This window comes from Phodopus roborovskii, unplaced genomic scaffold (assembly GCF_943737965.1).
Source record: "Phodopus roborovskii unplaced genomic scaffold, PHOROB, whole genome shotgun sequence".
In the NCBI taxonomy this organism is placed as follows: domain Eukaryota; kingdom Metazoa; phylum Chordata; class Mammalia; order Rodentia; family Cricetidae; genus Phodopus; species Phodopus roborovskii.
Window position 1 is genome coordinate 8,458,084 of NW_026126525.1, and position 23,562 is coordinate 8,481,645.

The window sequence follows — 23,562 nt, forward strand, 5'->3', positions numbered from 1 at the left end:
ACTGCTGAGCAAAGAATTCTCTATGGAGCAGGTCCTGGGGAGAGAAACTGGAGCACTGGCCTCCTCATTGGTTGGCAGTGGCTGCTTACAGCGTAGGTGCACAAGAAGTTTTAGGTGAAGCCAGACGTGCTTTGCATTCTTTGAGAGGACTGACATCAGTCAGAACAGACATCAGTCCTCAGCGTTTTAAAAGTTGGTTGCAAAACGAGATGAGATGCATCAAGATTACCAAGAGCCCAAACTCCTTTAGAAGATGCTGAAGAGCATTGTAACTACAGAGGCCAATGACCGAAGCTCACCTCCAGCTTGTTTCCTAGTCATCGATGTCGATTTATGTCCACTCCCTTGTTAACCCTGCTTCTGAAGTCTCATGTTCAAACAAGCAGGTCTACCCTTCTTGAATCGCTGTATCTTCAATGACTTCAGCCTCCCAAGGGTCACTATGAGCCGCCTTGTGTTTATAAATCATGTGACTCTGACGCAGTTCAGCCAATCTATTCTTAAACTGACCAGCTCCTCCATGTCAGGGCTTCCTTCAACCCCCTACCCCTTCTGTTGTCTACCACATTTGCTGTGTGAATTCTGTGGGTATCTGGAGAAGGTTGATCATTTCATTAAATGGTTTTATATTTTAAATGTTCTCGATGCCTGGATGTATACTGTTAATGATTGCAGCTAACTACAACTTACAACCTTTGGCTGGCACATGTTTATTTGGTAAAATGTCCATTAGAACAACCCATGGCAGGAATATGCCATTATTTTGGCAATTCCACCGACTGCTACAGGGGTGCATGTCTATGTAGATGGGCATTCCTTTGCACTGTGGTTGTATAAATGTACTCAGTAGTACAGAACACATTTGCTTTTTAGAAAAGTCATCAACTAATGTCTCTTGCCCTGGAAATTAACATTCACAGAGAGTATTGCTTAAGCTTAAATAAAACCACCTCTTCGTGATGTGATAAAGAGGTGAGTGTGAATTCATTCTGGTTTCTTGAAGTGAGATGCAGAATGTGTAAGATCCAACTACTTAAATTACAAAGCTAGATGAATTTTTTAAAAGACCTATAAATAGTATGTAGACACTTAGTGAACATTTTAATAATTAATAAAGAAAATTATGTATTAGGATAAACACTCCTTTTTCCATTAATACACTGCTTTTAGTTAAATTTCTTTCATGTATAAGCTTTGGCAGGCATAGTGAAAAATTACTTTTAAAAAATTGCAAGAGGTGGCCTTCCTTAAGGAAGAGAGCACCAATAGGTTGTCCTGTGCCAAACAGCCCTGAAAACATGCATACAAGTAACATTGTTTGGACTAGGCAGATTATAGGTAGGAATGTGTATGCATATACTTGTATGCATGCAATAACAAATAAACAAGGAAGGGGGTATATGGAAGGGCTTGAAAGGAAAGGGAGAAATGTTATTATATTGCAATATAAAAACAAAAACAAAAAACAAAAAATGAAAAAGTTAAAAAAGGTCAAAAGTTGACATCAGTTTTCCAGGGCTGAACATATCATTTTCTTTTTTTTTTTCCCCAGGCACATTCACAAGTTTAATTGTCATTACCAAGAGCACGCAATCACAGGGATAATAAACAAAAATTATTCAATATACATATGCAAAAGTGTAATACATATCAGCAGAAAGAAGAACAAAAGTAACAGTAGCACTTGATAAAATTTAATGCTCAGGAAAATTATTCCAGACAAATTAGGTATAGATAGCAAGCATTTCAACATACCAAAGGGCATTCGGTTTAGGACAAAACACCACTACCCTGCACCACTTTATTTAATATAGTTATCGAAGGGTTAGATGAAATTATCTATCAAAAAAGAAATTAAAAGTATTCATACTTAAAAAGAAGCAATAAAATTGTCATCATTTCCAGAGACATGATCTTATTTTAGTACTATAATTATTAATCATCCTTATTGTTATTTTGACGAGCTCAGGACAGAATTCAAAATATTGTGCATGTTGTATATACACACTATTACCAAATTATGCTATCATGACCATATGATCATATGTATTATATTAAAATTTAATCAAACATTTATAAATTAATATGAATTTAGAAATTTTAGTATATAAAATGAGGTGGGTTTGGGAGAAGGTAGGGGGAGCAGGAAGGTGGGACAGAGAGGGAACTGGGATTGGCATGTAAAATAAGAATGTTTTAAAAAAGTAATAAATCCCCCTCCCCAAAAGTGCATATGCCTTGTGTGGATTGAACACATAAATGATTAACTATGAACCACCAATAATGCATTGGTGTCACATTAAGGAAAAACAGAAAACAACTTCCCCCTTGAGTTATTTAACTAAGAGAGAGTCCAGATTTGAAATCTCTTCTTGCTACTTTTGTCCTCTATTTGGTGTATGAGTCTGAATCTGTGTCTTTCTGAAGACTGTCTTGTGACTCTGTCCCTATATTGACCAACATCCATAACTAATGCTGAACACATCATTTTCATAACCCCAGCATGTGCGTGTATAGGAACATCCACACAGGTATCCCTCCTGGAAGATAGATGACCTCACAGTTACGCTTTAACAATTTTCCTGCCTGTTTAGAGTATTTTACATGGAAGCTTTAAAAAATAATATTTATTTATTTTTGTGTATATTTGAATGTGCATGTGTGTGCGCATGTGTCACATGCAGGAGCCTGTGGACACTAGAAGAAAGTCTCATTAGATCACCTGGGACTAGAGTTGCAGGCAGTTGTGAGCCACTGTGTGGATGCTGGGAACTGGACCAGGCTCCTCTGCAAGAGCAGAAAGTGCTTTTAACTGCCGATCCATCTCTCTAGTCCCATTTAATCTTAACATAATCTTCATTATAAAGGAGAAAATACATCTCTAATCACTTCACAGATTTTATAACATAAAATTGCAGTTTTCGTTGTGTTTATTATTCAATTTAAAATTTGTAGGTCAGGATGCACACTCTAAAAAGAAAGAAAATTTTGAAATAACTGGTTATTTAAAAAGACTGTTACGATTGTGCCTTAAGGTCTACCGGATGCCCTCTTACAAGTTTAGTGTAAAAACTTTCACAACTCAGTAAAGGAAATTGATTTGAGTTTTTATTGCTCCATCATTTTCTCTTTCCCAAAGACAGATTCTTGTTGTGTAGCTGTGGACTGGCTTGCAGTTACTGTAGAAGTGTTGAACTTGCAGCAATTCTCCTGCTTCAGTCTCCTGAATGCTGGATTACAAGTGTGTGCCAGCATGCTTAGGTGTTCGTGATTCTCAAAAGGGGTGTGTTATCACTTAAACATGTTATAGAAACAATGCGTCAGGGATAGGGTCTTCTTTACTTTGCTAAAGATTTTAACAAGTATTTCTTTTATTTTTAAGATTTTAATAACCTTCCCCTCCTTCCCATCCCTCCATCCAAACCCTCCCACATATGTCTAGTTCATCACCTTGATTTTCATTAATTGTTACATACATTTGTGTATGTATATGTTTATACATATATATTACAAATTATAACTCTGGTTAGCCTCTATAACTTTACTGGTATGAATGTTTTAGAACTGCCTTTTGATACCAATGTGCTTTTCCCTCCCACTCCTTAATTGCCTATAGTTCTTTGCTAAATATATTTTATTTACAAATAAAACCTAGGATCTCTCATAATGTATACAGATAATATATAAGTAATTCATCTCATACAATTCCTTCACATTTACATTTCCACTATTTTTACTTTGAATAAAATTACAATGTCTAATAATTGAGCATTTTGAAACCAATGATTTTCAGATGAAAAGTAAGTATGATTTACTTTTTAAGCTGAATATAAAGCAAATACACATACACACATTAGCACACTTCCATTTGTTTACAATTTTCATTTTTATGGCCTTGGGATAATAATTATCCCCTTTTAATGGATTCTGTGAAATTATTTTGATTTCTCCTTAGGTTTTTCAAAAACAATGAAATTGGGTACTTTATTCAAACTTTATTCAAATTATTTTTACCCTCTGATGTATGTCATATACTTCTGTTCAATCAATACTTATGGAAAATAAACTTTAGGTACACATGATATTTCTTAGCAAGCTGGCTACTGTAATGAAAGCCAAATATGTATCTCCTTATATACATATATCTCACAGACACACATGTACACTTACGTGAAATTTATGATTCATAATTTGGTGGATAGCTAAGCATATTTTGTTTTAAATAAAAATTACAGTTTTGAAACAGGCTTTTTAAATAAAGCCATTTCCTTAAAATACATGTTCTGCTAACACATTTCTTGGTATTAATGACTTCCTAACAGTTTATTCTGAATTCAATGCATTTTATGCTATACAGTTAGAGTCTTCCCAAGGGAGGATCAGAGACACAAATAAATCCCCTTTATACTTAATTGCCTAACAGAGCTGGTACGTCTGTGGAGTACTGCCATACAATATTATTGGATGTTTATGTACATAGCATAGTGATAAGAACTCTAGAGTAAAAGGTGCTTTTTCTCCAGCAGTCTCTCCTATTTCAGCTATTTTAGCTCCTAACCTGGCTGTGTCCGTAAAGCCTAATCCTTGGTCTGTTTCTCTGGTCACCTTCTCTGGTGAGCACAGAGAAACCCCACAATCTGTTATCACCATTAGGAACACATTTCTCAGACATTTCTGCCCTCCATCCTGACTTCACCTGCATGTCTGGGAGCTTATGTGATTTTCCATGTGGATGTCTGGTTGTATCCATGTGATTTGTGTGTTACTGGACTTAACAATATGACTCATGGGGGCTTTCAGGTTTTAGTGGTGTAATTCCCTCAGTCCTTGGCCCTGTCCTTTAAGGTGTATCTAAGGAGAGACCCAGTAGACATGAACATGCCTTTGTGGTTCATACAGCTTTGTAAGGAGCTTCAAGATTTTTTTATGTTCTAAGTCTGGGTACAATATCCTAGCTGTTGTATGCATGAGATTGATCCAATGCATACAATTCTGTAAACAAATGTCACTTCTGATTTTGTTGTAATTGATAAAAATGAGTGATGTATTAGATCCTAGGAATGTGTGAGAGAAATGTCACTTGACTTTGTAAATTTAAGTGTCACTATGGTCATTATTTTGTATTGTACTATCCCACAGTTACCTGAAAATGAGCTACTGGGAACATGAAGACAAAGCAATTCTAATATTTGACAAGTGTGAATAATTCCCTATTAAGGCATGGTAGGGAATAGCGATACATAAAATGTTATTTTATGGAGCTAAGATTTGTCATTTTTTTCATGGTGATCAATTTTAACTTATAATGAACTATATTAAGCATTTTTGAGTTACACAAGTATGACACAGTAATTTCCCTTTAGGCTGAATTCTGCATAGATGAAGGTTAGTTATACTTATAAATTCGCTTTATTAGAGCATTTTTCCCCTTAAAGTAGCATCCCGCCCCTGCTTTTTTTCTTTCTAAAAATGTATTTAATCTTTGCTTCCTAGTTGATACAAGAAAAGTTTTTAGCATTTGGCATTCTTCTGGATACATATTAGTCCCCGCCATAATTGGTAGGTTCTTGTCAATCATGTGTTGCCTAATCACTCACCCAGCTGGCTGGCATGTAGCTTATGTTAGTTCCTGGTCTCATTGTTCTAGTTTACAGAAATACTGGCTCTTCATAGTGAGAAAGCTGACAATCTAATTCGATCCTACTGTCTGGAAAAATGTGTGATGGCTCAAGCTGTCCTCTGAATCCAGATTTATGAACTAACCCTAGATCCTAACTAGATTAGTGCTTTTTCTATTAACTGCTAAGTAAGGCAGCTGTCTGAGCTGCTGGTTGTAAATTTGCTCATGTCTATTTTGCTAACTCTGATGCAAAAAGCTGCAGATAACAGGATCCAAGTTTCTGTACCTCTGTTCTCACAGCCCAAAATGAGTCTGGAAGGAATGATGGGAAAGGCTTGCAGAGGAGCAAGCAAGTGTCTCACTGACTGGGGAAAGGGGAATGGTTGCTGTCATTAATTCTAATTATTTGCCAAGAATTTTAAATCTAAATTACTAATACTGATGTTAAGCCCTTTATTTACCATCCTTTGGCATCAAAGCGTGTTTTATGAGATAAAAATTTTAGGAGGCAGAGGTGTGTGTGTGTGTATGTGTATGTGTGTGTGTGTGTGTGTGTGTGAGCACACATGTACATATGCATGTGCCTGATGTAAATATTTTCATTTGTATCTTTCAAGTATTTCCTTGTGTTAATATTTAGGCCTTCACCTTTGGCAACTACTGTGAGCACACAAAAACAATGGACAAGTAGCAATAAATCCATATAAAATCTCCAGATACAGCTTAGCAATAATGTTACTTTCATGTTTCCCTGAATACAAAATACTTGACTGGAGGGGAGATGTCAGGTGTGGAGTTGACACGGGAGAATGAGAAGCAGAGCTAGAACGAGGGACAGAATAAAGGGAGAGAGAACAAAGCATGTGAAGGAACAAAGCGGGTGAATATTATCTCTCTGAACAAAACTCAAGAAGGAGGAACATGAAGTGTTTGTTTAGGTAACACACAACAAATTACGTATTTTCAATGACTGCATTCCTGATCACTGTGAAGTAAACAGATTGACCCATCTATTCTTAAAATCTCTTTTCCCTCCCTTTTCGTGCTTCCCATTAACTTCCTTTCCCTCTTAAGTCTGTGGTAGTGTTCTGCGTTGCTTTTCAATGGAAAGTTGTAACTATTTCTATTACTTATGAGTATTTTTTTGTCTGCCAAAATCGGCTCATAAGTCTTCAAGGGGAAAAATACCTTTTAAAAATAGATAAGTCTCAGAACTTCTGAAATAAGTATTCAGGATTATAGTCTGTGTTTTCCATGTGTTTGGATAAAAAAATAAATCCGTAGACTTTGAGATGACAGCAGTGGCCTAAACTTCAGGACTGGATATTATTGATCATCAGATTTAGAATCTCACATTTTTAGTTAGGTTTTCTTACTCTCTACTCTTTGCGGGGCGGGGCGGGGCGGGGCGGAGGGGGCGGACACAGCACACATTAAACTTAGAGGCATGTGCTATTCCTTGCATTGTTGTCTCCCCTTTTATGATTTGCTCTACATAGTATGTAGAAAAAATGTAGAGATGAAATACTCCATTAATCCACTTACTTAAGTTGTACACCAAAACCACTGCAGATGGCAAAAGCCCGCTGATGCCAACAGTTTAGTTTTTAATTCATAGGCTCTGAAGAGCCCATGGAAGTTTTGAATGGTCAGTAGTAACACAACACAAAGGTTAGGGCTGTGCTCTTGGAAGCTTCTCAGATTGTGGTGAGTAGAGAAAAGGTTTTTCTGTGTAGCCTAGACTCTATTGATGATTTTGCTTCTCTTTTATAGTCTTTCATTACTAACAGAATTGCATGAAGTTTGTGGTACAACAGCTCTACCATGCTAAGACCAGCAGATTCTTGTGTAAAAGGATGGTCTGCAAATAGAAAAGGATCTTTTTAGAGCACCAGTTTTGCTTTATGAATCTGGGATGATGTAGATCCTTGTGCAGGATGTTTCTTGGGTTTTTTTTTTTTTTTAGAGGACTCTTTTCTTGCTTCTTGGGAATATTTAGGTAGATCATTGAGGCTCAGATTTCAGAATTTCTATTGCTTGTGTGCATCTGTGTATGGATGCATGTGTGTTGGGTAGAGGTGTGGTTGGGTGTCTTCTAGTTTAGGGAATATAGGTGTTGTAAATCTTGAGGGAATTTATAGCCTTCTCTTCATAGGATGGATTTAGAATCCCAATTCAGTCAGCAGCCTATGAGTGTCTATTACATCTTTGGTTTCTCCAATATGTTATCTGATTTTTACCTTATCTGTCTCAGAGTTAGGCATCATATCAGTTCCATCTTACAGAAGAAATTAATGAGACCCAGTTTAGCATGTTCCTCAACATCTCATTTTGGGAAGTAGTTGGGCATACTTCAATGTATATGATCTGCTTCTACACTGTCTTTTTTGTTGTTGTTGTTGTTTTAGTGTTTTTTGTTCTATAATCTGGGCTTGCTTTGAACTTGTTGCAATCTCCCTGCCTCAGCTTCCTAGGGTTATAAATGGATGCCACCATATCTGGTTCTATGCTATCATTTTGCAGTACATTTTATATTTTGGAAAACAGCTAAAAATGAGGATAATTATACAGGTATGGAGGTGCTTTTACATTTTTAGTTTTAATTTGATTCTTTTGGCAGCTACATCATCATCATTGACAAATTGCTTTTGCCATGCATGTATTCACCATGAATGGGTTTTAATTTGTGTTCATCAATTAATGAAATTTGATGTATCAGAGTGTCAATGAATTCCACAGGAAGTTCACAGGGTACAGGGTAAGGAATAATTTAACCAAAAGTGGACCTCAGCAGTTGTGTGATATAATCTCATTCACGGTTCACTCCACCTACACTTTCAATTCCATGCCTCTGTAGAAGAGAATGCGCAGGGGCAAAAGAGATATCAACAGTTAGTGTGTTCAGGAATCACAACGACTTGTCTAGTGGGAAAAGAAGACTGGAAGTTAGGCAGGAGGACTGTTGGATGAGGGCACAGTAAATGCAGCTTGCAATCAGAAAGGCTACTTCATGGGAGCCCAGGGGTGTGGGGTAGCTACACTATCATTGATTTATGTCAATATAACACAGTATTTTTTCATGTCTGGCTTTTTCATTTGTGTAGATTCTGAAAAGATTTCCAAAATACTTTTGGTTATGAGTTCCTCTAAAAAAGGCAAGTTTATGCAGAATGGCCCTTTGCATTTTTCCTCACGGGGTATCTCTGGACCCTGCCCATCACCCCATCAAAAAAATAAATAAATAAAAAGGCTTTTAAGAGAATTTATGTTGGCAAATTCTAAGTTACTATTAATAAATACATTTTTTTTACAGCAACATGTACTTAACAATAAGACATTTCCTAGGCTATCCATGATTAAGAAAGAACATAAACAATTTATCCTAACATGTAAGCCTGAAAATTGGCAAGCATTCTTCATAATATACTGAAAACTGCTCAAGTGACTGTCACAAAGCCGCGATTCTAGCTCCATAGTGGCCTTTTTTCTGTGGCTGTTATGCTTTACATTAACTTGAAAGTAGCTGCATATGGAAGGAAGCAAAGGGGTGAAGATTTAAGAGATCTATATAGCTACTTGTCTGCTAGTGTTCTATTTTTATAACGTCTCTATTTCTTTATGATTTTTATCCTCTAAAAGGAGAATTTAATATATGATATTGGATTATTGCCATGGTCGTTTTGGTAAGCTACAATTTGCTACCATGTGGCACAACAAAAAAGTTACAAACTCTCCTGTTATATAATAGTCACCTACAGAAGAGCACTAATGTGTCCCTGTCACGAAATATATAGAGATACATGAAGCAGTTCTCCCGTTGGGTCATACTAAAATTGATTTTTCAAGCAAGGCTAACAATACTAGACACATGTTAAATGAAAATCAATCACTTTGATTTAAATTAGATAAATACACTTCTTCTATTAAGTGGTCTTTCTCCATACAGCTTACTGGATGGCAGATAATACCCATCTAGCCTTTGACCTATAGCCCCAGGTTTCAACAAACCTCTAAGGAGAATGGCTTACTCGTGATTTTCTTCTTGTGGCACACTTTACTTACTCTTGATCAATTAGTGCATTTTAGGTTGTTTATGAGTACAAAAATGCTAATTAACTATACTCTTCCATGCACTTCATAGATCAAATATGTATAATGCTTCATTAAGACTAGAATACAAAGCCAGCTTTATTAAGATAAAACTTTAGTTTTAAATACACCATAGGAGGTCAATGACTTCCAGTGATGGTGCTGTTAGTATTCTGGCATCTGTACTGTCTGTCCTTGGGGCTCTGACAGGATACACCCTCAGCTGCAGCCACTAAGAGCACCACCTGTGCACATTCACTATGTTCCCTTTTAAAAGGGCCCTGCCCACCTCCCATATGCCTCCTCCCCCTCTCTCTCCCTCTCTCTATCTGTATGTCCCCCTCTCCCTGCCCCTGTTTCCTCTCTCCTGCTGCTCCTGTCCCTGGAGGCCAGTCTCCCCCTCCCCATTTTATGATACCTTTCTCTAATAAAAATCCCTCTGCTTGAACCCTGTCCCATGGTGTCTTTCTTTTGGCATGCTGCTTTCCTTAAATTATGACAGGAAATCTATCAGAACTAGACTTTCACTGCATGGCATCAAAATACTAATACTGGTGATGTTATTATTTTGCGGAAAAAATGCCATTGTACTGAATAATAGAAAACAGCAGATTTCCCTGCTCCAAGGATGTTGTTATGGGTATTTCTTGAATAAACATAATAGTATTGGTTATCAGTAGCAGTAATCAGAGAGTCTGCTTAGTGGCAGATATGAGCAAACCATTAAAGTCAGGCATGGTGCTCACCTCTGTAATCCCAGAACAAAGGGGCAGAGGCAGGATCATTGTGGGTTCAGTCTGTTTGATTACAGAGTGAGTGTCTCCCACACCAAGGCAGAGGCTGGTGAGAAGGCTCAGTGGTTAAGAGTAGTGGATACTCTCTTAGAGGAGCCGTTCTCTCAGCACACATGACAGCTCACAGCCCGCAGCTCTCTGTAACTCCGGTTCCAGGGACTTTGACACCCTTTGCTGGCCCCTGTGGGCACCAGGCATTTAAGTGGTGTACAAATGGACAAACCCTTTTACATTAAAAAAAAAAAAAGACAGAAAAAAACAAAACTATGTACTCTGTATCTTAAATGTAAGCTAAAATGGTTCCCAATAAAATTAGAGAAAGCAGCTAAAAGTTGCCACTTAATACATCTAAAGAGAAGTTAGGGTTTTTTTCCCCCCCTTTTAAATTTAAAGAAGACTGGATAATCCCTATCTATTAGAAGTGTAATATGTTTTACTGGGGAGTAGTCAAAAGGTTAGTAAGTCTTGAAAAACTGTAACCCTACAGGGTATGGTGGCTGGTAGTTGAAATCCCAGCATTTGAGAGTGTAAGAGAAGGAAACTGACATGAGTTTGAGGCCGGCGAGGGCTACACAGCAGGCTACAGGCCAGCGTTAGCTGCAGAGTGACAGTCTATTGAAAGCAAGCAAGCAAACAAAAACCTTCAGAACCCAATCAGCAAAAAGTAAAACTACCCCCCCAAACCCAAAGATATAATTTAGTTCGACTAAGAAAGGCAACTGGCAAATAAAATAAAAATACAGCTATTTATACAATCATGATGTGGTCTAATTTCTAATGACATTTCTTACTATGTTGTGACCTAGAAATCTACTATAATACTGCCAGTCAAAGTGTATTTTGATAACAGTAATTTTGCTTCATACTTGCTTTAGTAATAAACACATGAGTTGCTACAAATGATTTATAATATATAGCAAAGAATGGCACAAATACAAACATATATATATATATCACTTATATTCATATGTAATTACATATGTGACAACTCCACAATTGTAATTTTCCACCAATTAATTGATGGCTTTATATCATGTATTAGATTTAGGACATGAGAGGCATAGCAATATAATAAAATTAACCATTTTTTGTTGTTGTTGAGCAGCCACTGTTTTCGGGCAGTGATTGAAACCCCAAAATATTTAGCATACATTCACCAACATGTTTGTAACCTACTCAGAGGATCAGGAGTTGGCAGGTGGGTAGTAAAAAATAATCCATTCAAATATCAGCTCAAGGCAGAGGAAGGGTTTGGGAAAAGGATTGCCCATTTAGTAATGGATGGTCTAGATATGATGGCCTCTGTGTTAAGGCAAAACACTCCACCAGTGGATCATGAGGTGAAATGAAAGCTGAGGGAACAACCGTGTGTAGAAGACAGGAAAGCTTGGCTCAGTTATCCTGGGCCTTGGAACTATGGGAGATAACGGGAAACTCGAAGTCTTGTGCAGGACTAGATGGCCTAATGTGCTGGTCTATTAGACCAACCAGTGAATGACTGACAAGTATCTTATTGCTTGGTTTCTTAAACTTTGGGATGAAGGAAGCCCATGTCTCTCAGAAGAGATTTTAATTAGCGTCTTCTAATTTTGTAGTCCGGCTTCATAAAAATGAAGATAAGAGCAGGAGGAAGCGGAAGCTTATTCAACTACTCAATTAGGGTTGGGGGGTAAGGGTAGTGAAGTTAAACCTGGAAAATCAGATGAAAAACAGGGCAAGAAACCCAACTATCAGTGCCTTGAGCTTGAAGAGGAAAATCAGACATGCTTAGTGGAAGGAAAGTGTGGCCGTAAAGTCAGGCCTAGACACTGGAACTGTGGAAGTGTATAAGGCCCAAGAGCTGCTTACGTGAACTCACTGTCTCTCTTGGGCCCAACCCAACACCCGCTCTACTTCTTGTGCTGAATTGTAGCTCAGGCTGGTGTTGAACTTGCAGAAGTCCTCTTGCCTCTGCGTCCAGCAGGATTGTGAACCTGAGTTAATTACATCCAGCCATAGTAAACACATCTGAAAAGTTGAAATGGAGTCTTGAGTGCCTGGTATAGTGTCTTGATTCCCGTCTTTTTTTTTTTCATTTGCAAAGTGTGGAACACACACAGCACCTCCAGTGTTTGAGTAACACTCAAAGGGAAGACAGAACAGCAAGAGAGAAGAAAGAAGAGATAGTGTTCTGTTTGGAGAATTATGGAGCTCTTAATGTTCTACAGCCATTTTTCCATAGTTGCTTTCCTCCAAGTGCTGTAGATGTGCAGCTGGTGGAGACATGGGCTTCTCTTCCCTCAGAACAGTTCAGCTTTTACACACTGAAGAGGATTCTGACTAAGAGTTGAGGGTCTGTAGACTCTCAGAAGCAATTATGTTTTTATAAGTTGGAATTAAAGGGTGGCATTTGATTTCTAAAGTCAGTACTGTGCACAGTAACTATTAGAATAAGGCTCAGGAAGTATGGAGGACATAAGAAAGGAATTCAGGGCTATATTCCTCTGACTGTTTCCGAGATCAAAGACTGTCAAGTCTTGGGATTACTGTTTAATTAAAAGGAATTTGAGTGAAACTGAGCAAAATAATGAATGCTAAGTACAAACTTTTCAGAAATAGAAGTTTTCTTTATCTGTATATGTTGCTGTGTGATTGTGTGTGTGTGTGTGTGTGTGTGTGTGTGTGTGTGTGTGTGTGCCACAACACTTCTTATGCTCTCATGAATGTGGAAGCCAGAGGCCCATCTTAAGTTCTTCCCCCATTTCTCTCCACATCATTTTTTAGATTGAATCTGGAGCTCACCAATTGAACAAGATTAGCTGTCCATCAAGTAGAGGAACCTCCCGTCTGTCTCCCCAGCAATGGGGTGACTGGTGCACCACCATGACTCTGTTCCACTTCTCATGAAGTCACATGTAGGATTAGAACTCAGGTCTACATGCTTGTGTAGCAAGCACTTACCAACTGAGCAGCCTCCCAGTCAGGACTAGAAGCATTTTATTTTATTTTTTCAGTTTAATGGAAACAGTGAAGTTCAGGCACCACTGACAGAATGTTATGTTTTCAAATATTTTATGCACTTCACTTTAAACAGTGGGAGGTGACAATTTATCAATTATCATATTTTCAGCAAAATATTAAAGAATTGTACAAGGTTATTAACAGAAAGCAATTTAATCCTCACTTTGGCCAACATTCCCAGGAAAGAACTTGGCTTAAGGAGATTTAAAATTTATTTTATACCTGCATTCCCTTTCTCCATGGATCCACATGAGACAGTTTCAATCATGTGCATGGGAGTTTAATAATGATCCAACAGCCAGCAGGCAGTGAAGGCTACACTCAGAGTCCCTGGATATCGAAACTCTTCTTTTGTTGAATTTAATAACTTATAATCTACCAAGGAGCAAGGTCTGGAGGCATCGAGGACTCTGATTTTGTGCCTGTTTCTATGCACAGCATTTGCTATTCATATTTTTAAAATGAACTGTATTAGACTGGATTTTTCCCAGGAAACACCCTGTAAGACTTGTCATAGTGTGGTCAGGAACCTCACCCAGACTGTGACAGCTCTACAGTTGAATCCAGGTCTTTTCATCATTAATGACTTGCATTTGACACTGTAACTCAGCCATCTTTGTTTAGTGTACACATATGTTCATTAGAATAATTACTACCTGCCACTATCTATTTACTAGACAGCTCCCAGTCATTCCTGATAGGTAACTATCATGGGATGATGCACCAAGCCCATGTGGTCTGGGCTTCTCGTCCTGTTTGTGTGCATTTGTATCTGCTTTCTTCCCATGTTTTCTGTGATGTTAAAATACATTTCACAGCCAAACTGATGAATTTTCACCATGCCACACCTACCGAGAATATCCTTCTTAGTTTTAAAGTCATAGCCTGGCATTTACTAAGGTGTAATATTTTCTGAACATAAAGCAGGGCTAGTGGATTTAAAGTCTGCACTGGATAGCTAGAGAAGAAGCCAAAGAAGCAATAGTGCTGACTCAGGGAATGAGGGAATCCAGATTATAAATCATGCCCGCAGAACCTTATAATGCCTACATCAAACCTTTGCTTTGGTTCAAATATCTCTCCCTCCTCCCCTCCCCTCTTTTAACCTCTCATCCCCTAATCTCTCCGCCTCTCCCTTCATTACTTCTCTCCATTACTGACTTACCGAAGTGGAAATGGAAGAAATCTTGATGGTTTTAATCATAAACTAGAGTTTTTATGATGGTGTATATTTAAAATTGAATATATTTAGTAGTTCCTCTGTCTCAGCTTCAGGATTTGAGACACCTCTGACTTTTATCTTTTGTGTTTTGCTTAAGACCCTTTTTGTAGACATGTGTTTTCCTCCCCCTTTTACGAGACTTATTTAAATAAACAAATAAGCAAACAAACATGGGGTTAATCGGTGTGTGTGTGTGTGTGTGTGTGTGTGTGTGTTTATGTATGTGTGTGTGTGTGCTCCCATGTTCCCATGTGCCACAGTGTGTACATGAAGGGCAAAGAACAACTTTTGGGAGCTGTCTCTCCTTTAGCCATGTGGGCTCTAGGGATTGAACTTAGGTCTTTAGACTTGGAAGCCAGCATCTTTGTCCTTTGAGCCATCTTATAGGGCCCAAGACAACAAATCTAAAGTGTACTTCTAGATTTTTGTGTTTTAATTTCACACTTTAAGAAACAAAATGTCATGCCTGAAATTTGGAACAACATGTGTTTTGCATGTGTTGTGATTGTCAAATGCTGCCTTTCTAATCCACTGATGATTGGCCTGGAGCTCCTCAGAGCCTTTGTTTTCAAACAGACCTTTTCAATCAAAGCTTTGCGTGTGAACCCCAGAAAAGAGGTGGTGTTTCAAAGGTTTCTCCTCGGTTTTCTCAAGGATATCACATGGCTAGTATAAGGCCTGCATGAGAAGACTGTTTCTATACAGACTGGACATATTTGAACATCTGGGCTCCATGCACTCAGGAACCTGGTTTAGAAAGGCTAATGGGGACAAAATCAATTCTCTACCACATTCTTTCTGCCACTACCTTTTCCCATGAATTGAGAAAAAGATTTGGTTTTGCAATATAGAAATGAATGTCATCAAGCAGTAATTTCTTATTTTAACTTCCTACATTACTCTCCAATGACAAGGTGATTTCTATGTTTTCTCTCAAATAACTATTTCCTTTTTAATTGCTATTATTTGATATTTTTCTTATTTAAATATCAATCCCTGTTCCCTCTCCCTCCCATTCTCTCATGCCCCCCACCAAACCCTCCATCCCATCCAAATAACTATTTCCTATAAGAGTATTTTTTTTTTTAGTCAGCAACAAAATAGGAGAGAAATCATTTAACTTAGACTTACTCATATCTGTATTTGTAAAATCAAACTTGTGGATGCGTTATGCTTGGGAGAGATTCTTTTTTTACCAGTTTTGTAATATTTGCAGTCAAAGTTCTTAAAAGCCGATCCTGGTTATTGTGCATGCCTGGACATTCTCCATGCATCGTATCATCACTCAGAAATGACCTTGTTAGGTGGGGGGGGAGGGTGGCAAGAGAGATATACCATGCCTCATGAGAGCAAGTGGAGCCAAGCGTATCAGAAGACACTAAAGATTTATTGTCTGTGGCAAAAGAAACACAGATCTCTGCTTGTGCAGTAAGTGTTTCTGACACCACCCATGCCAAAGGGTGAGTGGAGGCTGTGGGCTAGAAAATGTTATTTGGGGGCATAGTAATAAATGTTCTCATTTGGTTTTGTATATATTGAGCACGTCTTAATGTTTAGTCTTTGTAACACGTAGAGTGCAAATGTCGATCATACCAAGTCTTTGTTACAAAGGGAACCTTGCTGCCCACTTGGCTACCATGTTAGTCCCATTGGACTAGAATTTATGAGCAGATCCATTCTGTTTCTAAGAGGTGATAACAACTTACAAAGCAGTATAATTTTTCCCAGTCTCTTATTTTACTTATAAAAACACCTTAACCACCTTAACACCTTTCCCTTTTTCATAGGAGCTACTTTAAAGGAGAAAAATGTGGATGATTCAGTTAGCCTCAAATCTGAAGGAGTGAGGTAGTTCCAATGCAATACTTACAAACCTGAGGTGGCTATGCAGTGTGTCTTAGGACATCCCTGTCTCACTGGGAAGTGCAGATTCTAAGTCATGCTTACAGTGGGGTTTGTTCTTGCTTCTGGCCAGAAGCAAGCAGTTCATAGTGCTTTCACACATAGATGTGCACGTGCACACACACACACACACACACACACACACAGAGAGAGAGAGAGAGAGAGAGAGAGAGAGAGAGAGAGAGAGAGAGAGAGAGAGAAGAGATTCTTAGCAATTTGTAGTATTACCTCCATGGGTACTTCAGTAAGAAAAAATAAATTTAGAATATAAAATACAAACACAACGGTATATTTCTTTCTCTGTTTTCAGGTGATGGTAAAACACCCTAAAAATGCACACATCCAATTGTGTGTGTGTGTGGGGGGGGGAACCAAGCAAATGCAGAGGGGACTGCTTTCATTCACGACCTATTTCATTTACTTATTTGTTTTGTAAGTTGGATACTTCATTAACAATATAAGAAAACTAAATGCCTTCTATTTTCAACAGGACAGACTTAATATATTCAAGGAAGAGCCTCTTTGCAGGTCTATGACCATGTTTAAAAAATGTTTCAATGTGTTGCTGTATCTGGGTTCTGGACCTGATTGTACAACATCTGTGCCATGAACAAACTCTCCATCTCCCCAAAATATATTTTCTCCTTTTTAATGTTTAAAATGAGATGTTGTACATAAAATCACTTATCTCATAGGGTTAGTGGAAGATTAAATGAAATAGGAAAAGTTGTAGTGCTGTGACTCCAGCTCAGATAGTTTTAAATAAATTCTTGATATTTTTAGTAGCAAATTTGCATTAAGCTTCTTTTCATTATCTTCAAATTTGGCATCTCTGTTTCTCAGCTTTCCACCTTGCATTCTATATTTTCCACCATGCTCTCACTTTTATTCTTTTCCTGTTTCAAAATAATTTGAAGATTTGCAGTGGACATATCTAAGGTATGTAATCATGGAATGAACAGTCATGTTAATGTATGGCATATGTATTCCTGTTTGCTAAAACAAATCTGACTTAGATGCTGTTGGTTCAGCCCAGCCAGTTTTGACTGCATGGGATTTCTTCACTCATCACATCTCACATTAGGTAGGATGCCTAAATGTGCTGGGAGAAGATGCCAGATGAACACAACAAGAGGAATCTGAGCAACTGGAACACTGAGATATATAGTAAAAATTAAGTATTTTTTCCAACCTACACTGAGGATTTCAGATCAGAGAACAATGTGTTTAACAGGAAAGAAAACTTAAAATCAATTTCCCAGCTTTATTTTGTGTTATATAAACACCCAGCTTCACTGTTTGTTGAGGACTAAATGAGTTAACACAGGTAAATCTCTGAGAACATTGCCTGGCTTGGAGTAAACACTCACTCAGTGATTGTAGCCTTGTCAGCCTATGGGGATAACATATTGGCAGTCCATACCTCTCTTCCTATAGAAAATAGATGCTGATTTACATGTAGTTTTGGAGGCTGAAGTGATAAGGATTTTGAGGCATGGGATTTCTGCAGAGTCAAGTCAAACATTGCTACCATCTAAAGAAGCACCGGGGATGCATTCTCCTAAAAGTGGAGTGTCTACCTTGGGCATAGTTTGCAGAATACTTAGTCTACTGAGTGGTCTCCATCAGTTTGAAGACATCTTCGGATTTGCCTGCACTGTCATCCTCTGTGGGCAGCTCTCGGTGGAAGAATGTGACAGGCAGTGGCACTTCAGCTCCTCTCTAAGCATCTCTAGTGTGAAAGAATCTATTTGCGGTAAATAGTTTGAAATTAAGCCTAGATTAAATAAACATGCTTTAAATCAGCACGTATATGTTTCTGATATATTTATACCTGATTATTAGAGTACACGGAATAGAATATTGTAAGATCACTGGTTAAGGAGAGTGTTATTTTCCATTCAGTTTCTTCAACTGCTATTGGCAGTTGCTCCTCAGGCTCCAGGGATAAAACATTGAATTATACCAGAGAATGGAGAAGGGCAGAAGGGTCTGCCAGAAGTGGTGGACATGCTTAATGTATTTAAAGGATTAATGGACTATTGAAATTAAAACCTCCAGCAAATGTGTGCAATACTAACTCACAAATGCATGCATGACAACCACATGGGCTACAGCATTAGCCCGTGGCTTACTTCTTTTCTGTATTGGAGAGGTCACAGTGTAGGCAGGAGTTTTCTCAGACTGGGAAGACTGAAATAATATTTTGCTTCCCCCATAAATTAGAGGTGATGTACAATTTAGAGATGTACTTAAGTACAAGATCTCATGTTCACATTCTTACTTCCAAGCAGGGCAGTGCAGTGTGACAGTACATCGTCGTCATCATCATCATTATTATTATTGTTATTGGTGAGGTTCCGGAGTATGATACTCCTATTACAGCAGTTTCAAATGGTCTCATGATTAATGGTTTTTAATGGGGGCAGCAGTAGAAATTTTTCTATATGTAAAGCAATATATTAATAGCATCTACAGATAACAAAGTAGCAGAACTTAAGGTAATATACTACTTTTTAGTATTACTTAAATTTAAATTTTCTGTAAGGCCAGAGTTAGTAACTGAGAGTTTGATTTGAAAATTGAAAATTCAGAAGCCTTCTGGATACATTCTTCAGACTGGAATTCTAGAGTGCTCTCCCCCTTTTTTTTTTTTTTTTTTTTTTTTTTTGTCAACAGTACTCTGCTAACAAAAGTGTTCTCTAGAGCAGTTATTCTCAACCTTTCTAATGCTGAGACCCTTTAACATAGTTTCTACTTCACAAGTACTACAGTTATGCTACTTCATGACTGTAATTTTGCTTGCACCAAATTGTAATGTGAATATCTGATAGGAAGGATATTTGATGTGCAACATCCTCAGGGGTCATGACCCACAGGATGGGAACCGCTGCTACAGAGGATTCTGTGTTGTACTCTGGATGGACAGCAGCCTCCAGCAGGTTCTACCTCAGGAATTCAAACAGGGATGAATGCATCTAGAGTCAGAAAGTTCAGGTTGTGTTCTATTTGTGTGACAATGTCTCTCTAAATGATTACTAGTAAGGTTTATAATCAAACTCATGATACAGTCATTTAGGATAAATATGTAGACGAGAGAGTAGTCAGACAACACAATAGTATTTCTTGTTTTTAATTTACATCCAATGCATTTTGGGCACTATTAGATTATTTTTAAAAAGGTGTAGTGTTTAGTACATAATCGATGCACAATATGGACTGTTATCATTCTCATTGTTACTTCATGACATAGAACATTCCATAGCTTCTTATTTCTAGGTTATATAACAAACCAAATCTATTCTTTGAGAAAGGCAATGTTTTTATAAGGATAGATTCAAATTAAAAATCAGAGTTAGAAAAACTGGACCAAGTGACTGATGTGAAAGTTGCTTCCAAAGAGACAGGCTTCCATGGATGTTCTGTCGTGAGACTTTCAGTGCAGTTGCTTTGAAGCCAGCTGGGTGAGTCTGAGCATGGCCAGCTATAGCAAGCCGTCTTCCAGAGAGCTAACTGCCTCTGACTGATTCCCTCTTGTTTTGGATGATAATACAAGATTGGTTTCAGCTTAGAGCCAAATCTGCATCTTTTGAGATTTTCCTGTGATGAGGATGAGTAACTGCCCCCAATAATAACACAGAATGGTTCCTGGGTTTTCTTAATGTTGCTGTTGTGACTCAAGTGATCTATCCCCTTTCTTTATTATTTTTTGAGGTCATAATATAATCACATCATTTCCCCTTTCCATTCTTTCCTTAAATCCTTCCATGAAGCCACCTTTGCTCTTTGTTCAAATTCATGCCCTTTTCTTTAATTGCTGTAACACACACACACACACACACACACACACACACACACACACACACACACACACACACACACGGGGGTATAGAGGGGGAGGGGAGAGAGAGAGAAAGAGAGAGAGCACGCAGTCTATATAATATTAATTGTTTGTATGTTTTCAGGGATGACCATTTGGTACTGGATAACCACTTGGTTTTCTCTTCCTGGGGAAGACTATTCTTCTTGTTCTCAGTATACCTTAACTGCCTGTAATTCTTTGTCTAGGGCTGAGGCCTCAGGAGCTTTCCCCTTTCTACCTCAGCATGTCTACTGGCATTGTCCTTGTTCAGATTGTTTAGGCAGTATGTCGGTGACACTTAACTAGTGTAACTTCACTGACATTTCCAGGAGAAATAACTCACAGTGAACTTCATGATCCTCTGCTTCTTACAATTTTCTGTCCCCTCTTCTGTGACAATCCCTGAACCTCAGGGCCAGGAGTTGTGCTGTAGATTTTTTAGTTGTGGCTGAGCTCCATAACTATGCATTTTGCTTGGTTGCAGTTTTCTGTAATAATCTCTGCTGTTTCATAGAGACATTTCCTTGAGGGGAGGTGAAGACTACATGTATATGTGGGTATAAGGATAGACATTTAGAATGTGATTGGGGAATTGAGCTGCTAAAGTAGAGTTTGTAGTTCTTCTTCAAGATTCATGATTTCATAGCCCTGGGTGGGTGGCTAGATCTGTTGGGCAGGCCATGTGTCCAAATAAAGAGCTGTTAATTGCCACCAATGTATGCCAATATTTCACCCTTAGGGTTATTATATCATGCTGGTCCTCATGGCTCATAGGCATCATAGGTAGGTAGGACTCTTGATTGCTTCCACCTTTTGGAAACCTGCTTGGTGCCTTCTGGTATCATGAAAGCTAGTCATTAGAGAGGAAGCTTTCAGGCCAGATCTAACTTGGGTCCTCTGAACCCTGTATATGAATGCATGGTGTCTTCAGCAATAAGGATGTCTCTTCAGTGTCTGGGGGTGACCAAGGGCAATAGTAACGATATGTAATGTTTTGGGAATCTGTTGGTCAAATCATTACCAGCAATTCAAAAGAAGGTGTTTTCATGCCAGATTTTTTAAAAAAATAGTCTATGGCTCTTGAGGATGAAGAAATGTCAGTCCATACTGGAACTACATATAGATGGAAATATAGTAGATAGATAGATGATTTCTTAGGACTTCCCCAGACAGCCTTGCTACTATTTCTACCCTCTTTCTTCTTCGTCTGCATTTAGCTCTCCCTAATTAAAACCCCTCTCTTTTCTCCACTTCTCCCTTCAGTTCACGTGTGAGCTGCTCTTCTCTCCATTGTTCGCCCGCCCCACAGAGCTTTCTTTCTATTTCCTCAGTTTCCACAGATCCTCCTGGTTATGCCCTCACATTTGAAGATTGGAGCTAGAAGACTCAAATGTGGGGTGACATGTGATATTTGTGTTTCTGGGCCAATTCCTTCTCTCAATATGATCTTTTCTCTGTGTATGCATTTACCTGCAAAGTTAATATATTTCTCGCAGCTGAACAGTATTCCATGGCACATACATGCCACATTTTCTTTATTCACTCATCAGCCAAAGGACACTCAGGTTGAGAGGATCTTGGCCAGATTACATTTAAAACTCTAAACACAAAGACTCAGACAAACAAAAATCCCTACAAGTGGTCAATTCAAAAATGGGCCTGGGATCTGAACAGTTTTCAGAGTAAAGGATTAAAATAGTTAAAGAGACTTCATCAGCAGTTCATTATCCCTAGCAACTAGGGAAATGCAAATAAAAACAACTTTGAGATATCATCTTACCGCAGTCAGAATTGCAAAGACCAATAAAGTGATGGGAAAGATATTCTGGAGGGTTGTGGGGAAAGGGAATCCTTGTTCACTAAATGTGGTATTGCAAACCGGTGCACTCATTGGGGAAACAGTGTGGAGAATTCTCTAAACTGTAAAATTAAATCTACCATATGACTCAGCTACACAACACCTTGGCATTTGCCTAAGGGACTGGACATCCTACTCTGTAGATACTTGCTCAGCCATATTCATTGATGCTCTAATTACAATAGCTAGGGAATGGAAACATCATTTTAATTTTTATTTATTTGTTTGCATGTTAGTGGGAGGAAAATCTTATTCACATTTGCTATTGCTTATTCACCCATTTGCTAATTTTTAAGAGTTAAAGCTCCCCCAAACCTATGAATACATTTTAATCTTTTTAACAAAGATGAAAATAATAAAATGGTATATAATTTATGGAAGGCTGTCCATGATTATATCCTGCAGAAAACTGGAAATGCAGATGTTAGACTGGCTGTGGGATATGCTGCAGTTCAACCCCCTTTCTTCTGGCCAGGCTAGAGAGAAAAGTGGTTTGTTCCAGTTTGTTAGATTTGCCTTGTTCTCCTTCCATTCCCCTTCCTTCCCCTCCCTCCTGTTCTGCTGCTCCCCTCTATTCTTTTCCATCCCCTCTTTCTTTATCTCTTTCTTATTTTTTCTTTGAAAATAATAGGAGCATAAAATTTTTTAAATCTCCCCACACTGTAACTTGAGATGTGCCACAAATCCATCCCAGCTTTTATCACTATTCACTTATGTCTTACTAAAATGTTGAGGGGGTGAATTCATAGAAAGTAGGATTGTTTTAGACAGAGGAATGAGGGAATGGAGAATAGATGTTTCTCAGGTTTTGAACTTCCTGTTTCACTTCTGCCATCCACTTTGAAATAATTGTATGTATCAAAGTGTTTCAAGTGTGTTGAATGAACACAGTAGTGTAACATAACACACTACATTTACTCTATGTTGTTCTACTTTGGCATTGAACATCTCATTCATTTCCACAGTTCTCCCAGTCACCCTATGAGGCAGGTGTTACTGTGTTCCACGTAGTATAAATAAAGAATAGCTGAGAAAGAGAGACAGTTTTTACAATCAGGAAAAACATATATCGTTGATCACTCTTGTAATATTCAAAAGTGTAGGCAATCATTCACCAATATTGTTTCCAAAGTCTCTTACTGTTTCCATGCATAAAGTTTATATCACAGCTCATATTTGAGAAAAACGCCACAAGATTACAAATTTAATTCCATA

At 38.1% G+C, this 23,562-nt stretch overlaps 1 protein-coding gene across 1 annotated transcript in view; it reads left to right on the forward strand.

The window, feature by feature from the left end:
• Antxr2 (ANTXR cell adhesion molecule 2) overlaps positions 1-23,562 on the forward strand; it is a 122,845-nt gene that overhangs the window by 75,106 nt on the left and 24,177 nt on the right. The gene's annotated exons all lie outside the window — the stretch shown is intronic.